Below are 3,624 nucleotides of genomic sequence, written 5' to 3' on the forward strand. Positions count from 1 at the left end.
GAGGATGGGGGGCTGGGAGTGAGATCTTCATTTTCTTCCATTGGTGAGAAGAAAAGTCTTCCTCCTTTGCTATCCTTATCTCCACCCCTGCCCCAGAAAACCACCTTTCAGGTCAAGGAGTTTCTCCATGCCAGGAGGGGTTGGATTCATCTGCAAAGAGCTTGGGAGGAGGTTTGCAAATCCTGGAAGAGTCAGAGAAAGGATCTCATACATGAAAGGGAAGGAAGACATTCCCTACCAGGGCAAGTGGACCTTAGGTCTGCAGTAGATTTCGCTGAATTCACACACACAAAGAGATTAATTGGTAAGGTGACTTTAGATTCAGCTATGGAGAGGATCAACTTGAGATTTCTGGGTATCTTCAGCCTGTTGGGCCTGCACTCCCCATGCCCTGCTCATGTGCTCTGGTTGATTCACAAGGTTTCTCAGAGCCAATTCCTTTGTCTCCCAAAAGTGGGATGGGGCAGGTCACTGAGGTTAGCCAGTTCCTCCAAGGGCAGTGTATGCCTTGAGGATGGGCTGGGGCACCCCCAAACCACTGGCTAGAAAGGCATGTTCACAGTCAACCTTGCCGTGCTCTCAGGGAGGCCTCTGACCAGCACTGTCTAGCATTGCTCTTTAAGCTTTTCCTCCCCTCTTTTCTTTAGCTTCTCCCTTCCTTTATTTCTCTTTCTCTCTCTCTTCCTTCCAACCTTTCTGATTTCTCTGTCTCCCTTTTCATCCAGTCCAAGTTGGGGATCTTGTACTATCTTTATACGCCAGATCGCTCTGCTCTAAGCCCTTTAGGCTGGTTAACATGCACCCTGCCCTCAAGAGTTCATTATGTGGATGCAAATAGCAGGATTAGAAGATGGGGAGGGAGCAGCTGGGCTCGGTGGCTCACTCCTGTAATCCCAGCACTTTGGGAGGCCAGGGCAGAAGGAATGCTTGAGCCCGGGAGTTCAAGACCAGCCTGGGCAACACGGCAAAACCGTCTCTATGAAAAATACAAAAATTAGCCAGGCATGGTGGTGTGCACCTGTAGTACCAGCTACTCAGGAGGCTGAGGCGGGAGGATGGCTTGAGCCCAGGAGATGTAGGTTGTAATGAGCTGAGATCATGCCACTGCACTCCAGCCTGGGTGACAGAACAAAATCCTGTTTCAAAAAAAGAAAAAAAAACAAAAGATGAGGCGGGAAATGGGGAGTAAGCTTTGCTAACCAGATGTGGGATGAATAAATTAGTTTTATGTATTAATCATGATTATGACCTTCACATCCCCTTGGCTCACCCCTAGACAATTCTTCCCCACTCCCAGCCATCTGCAAGCCACAGTCAGCCTGTCCCTGCTCCCGAAAATGGAATTGCTGATGGCCCCAAGGCTGTTACTCTCCCAGGGTGAGTGAGAGTGAGGTCAATGACGCCAGGTCGGAGCTTCAAACTCTTAAATAAGCAAAGCATATTTCCCTATTCCTGATGCATTTAGGGGTCATCTATCCCTTGGAATGGAGAGGCTGGCGATTCTGGCTGGTGGCTATCTTTCCACAGAACACCCCTGATTAGCCAGGCCCACCGCCATCCACATCTGCTTGGCAAAGAAGGAAGGCAGCTTGTTCCAGACCTTGGTGAGCGGCTGCAGACTGCCTGCCTAGAACAGCCTCCTTACTCCAGCCTGGCAGGGAAGGAAGGAACCTGACTTGCTTTGCAGGATCTGGAATCTCAGTGCGCAGAGCTTAGAGCCGCAGTTGCATCCTGGAGCCTGATGCTAGAAGCAGCTTCTGTCTCTGGGTTCTTGCTGCCATGGCCTCTGCTCTGTTCAGTTTGCTGTTGTGTTTTTCTCCCCCATGTTGGGGTGGTGGGGTACAGGGAAATAAAATGTTTTCTCCCAGGCCCTTAATCCTTCCCCATGCCTCCATCAGCCTCAGAGCTGCTGACAGTCATGAACTGCAGCTTCCAGCTCTGCCCATAAGCTACTCAAAGCAAATTCAAATTCTCTTCTGGCCAGGAGGAAGGGCAGAGGCTCCCTCCTTCCTCAAGCCTCCGTGGCTCGTTGATCCATTTTGAGGGCATTTGGGGGTCAAAATTGAGACCAGATTGCTTCGGTTTGTATAAAATTAGCATTTCTTATCACACCAAAGGCCACACCTGTTCTCTGCTCTCACAAACCAGTGAGGATGTAAAGGTTTGTTGAGGTGGAGGAACAGAAGTGAAATGAACAATCTGCTCCATTTAGAAGTCAGTCGCTTCGGCTGTTCATTCCACTAATATTTATCTAGTACCTACTCTGTGCCAAGCATTGCCTCTACCTCAGTTTGCCACAAATACGAAAAAAAAATTTTTGCAACGGTGAGACTTCAGTGTGTTGTGGACCAATATACAAATAAAACAATGGAAAAGAAAGTGTGGTTCGGAGTCAGCTGATTCTCATTGCAGCTTTCCATGTGCCGGGTCTCAGAGCTCCTGACTTCCCAGCTTCAGCTACCCAGCCCCAGCTGGTTGACAAGCAGGACTTCCCTGGGGCCCATTTGTTTTCCCCACTGGAAAAATGTTAGAATGGGAGCAAGAGGCCTGGGCTGGGATCAGCCACCACGAAAGTCCCAAAATAAAGGGTTTGGGATGGGCGGCAGTGGGGCCCTCCAAAACATTGCTTCGTCAGAGGTGAGAAGGTTAGGGGTGATATGATATGTTTCTCCAGGTTGCAGAGCAGGTCTGTGAGTTTGCCTTGGTGTAATCACGTGCCTCAAGGTGATAACAAGGGTGTGCATGTGTGAGCGAGCTGAAGGGGGGCAGATAAGTGTGCCTGTGCCAGGCCCAGACGCCTGCACAGTTGCCGGTGTGTGTGTGTGTGTGTGTGTGTGTGAAGGGGGATAGAGGTGCCTGCAGATCTGAACATATCTCTCCATACATGACCCTCAGTGTATGTCAGAGTGTGTGTACCCGCTGAATTATTATAAAATTACACCGACCCTTACAGAAAATCCATACCAGCCTCGGCCTTTCTCCCCTGACCTCTCAACCTCTGGGGTGCCTGAGGAAAGAGTTGACCCGGTCACTGCCTCCCCCTAGTCAATGAGTCCCCCTCCATTAGCATAAAACATGAATCTGCTGGCAGCTTGACAAATTATAACTAGCAGCCAGAGTTTTGCCAACTGGCTGGCTTGGGCGCTGTCTATTTATCATTGAAAATGGTAAATCATAAGAATCCAGATGACTTAATTATTCAAATCCACCCAGGACCCACAGAAGCTGCAGGCCCGTCAATCTCAGCCCTGGGCTCACAGAGAAGAGCGGGGGAAATGCTGTGAGCTTGTGAGCTGGAAGAAGCAGGTTCAGTTACCGCCTCTCCCCTGTCCAGAGAGCAGGGTTTTTCTCTGCAGCCCCTTCCCCTCCCTGCCATCCTGCCCACCTTTCCAGCCACAAGCCTGGCCAATTGTTTTGGTTGCTGGGCTCCCGAGGCTGTCCCTCGCCTGCCTCCCGCTGCCCACCACCCGCTCCTCAAGCTCAGCCGGTGTTTCCCGGCCTCTCTTTGTGTGGCTGTTAGCTCTTTCTGTTTCAGTGCCCTCATTTTTATTTCTTCTCTTTCTCCTATTCCTTTCACCATTTCTCTTCATCTCTCCTCTGCCCACAGATGGACACTGAGCCCCA

At 50.4% G+C, this 3,624-nt stretch overlaps 1 long non-coding RNA gene across 1 annotated transcript in view; it reads left to right on the forward strand.

Annotated features, from left to right (window-relative positions):
• Positions 1 to 2,379, forward strand: part of LOC105548545 — a 6,801-nt gene extending 4,422 nt beyond the window's left edge. The window contains exon 2 of the long non-coding RNA XR_001007406.1: positions 1,528 to 2,379. This is a non-coding gene — a long non-coding RNA (uncharacterized LOC105548545). The remainder of the gene's footprint in view (positions 1 to 1,527) is intronic.
• Positions 2,380 to 3,624: the final 1,245 nt, after the last annotated feature.

The sequence above is a fragment of the Mandrillus leucophaeus genome, unplaced genomic scaffold (genome assembly GCF_000951045.1).
Source record: "Mandrillus leucophaeus isolate KB7577 unplaced genomic scaffold, Mleu.le_1.0 Scaffold414, whole genome shotgun sequence".
NCBI lineage: Eukaryota > Metazoa > Chordata > Mammalia > Primates > Cercopithecidae > Mandrillus > Mandrillus leucophaeus.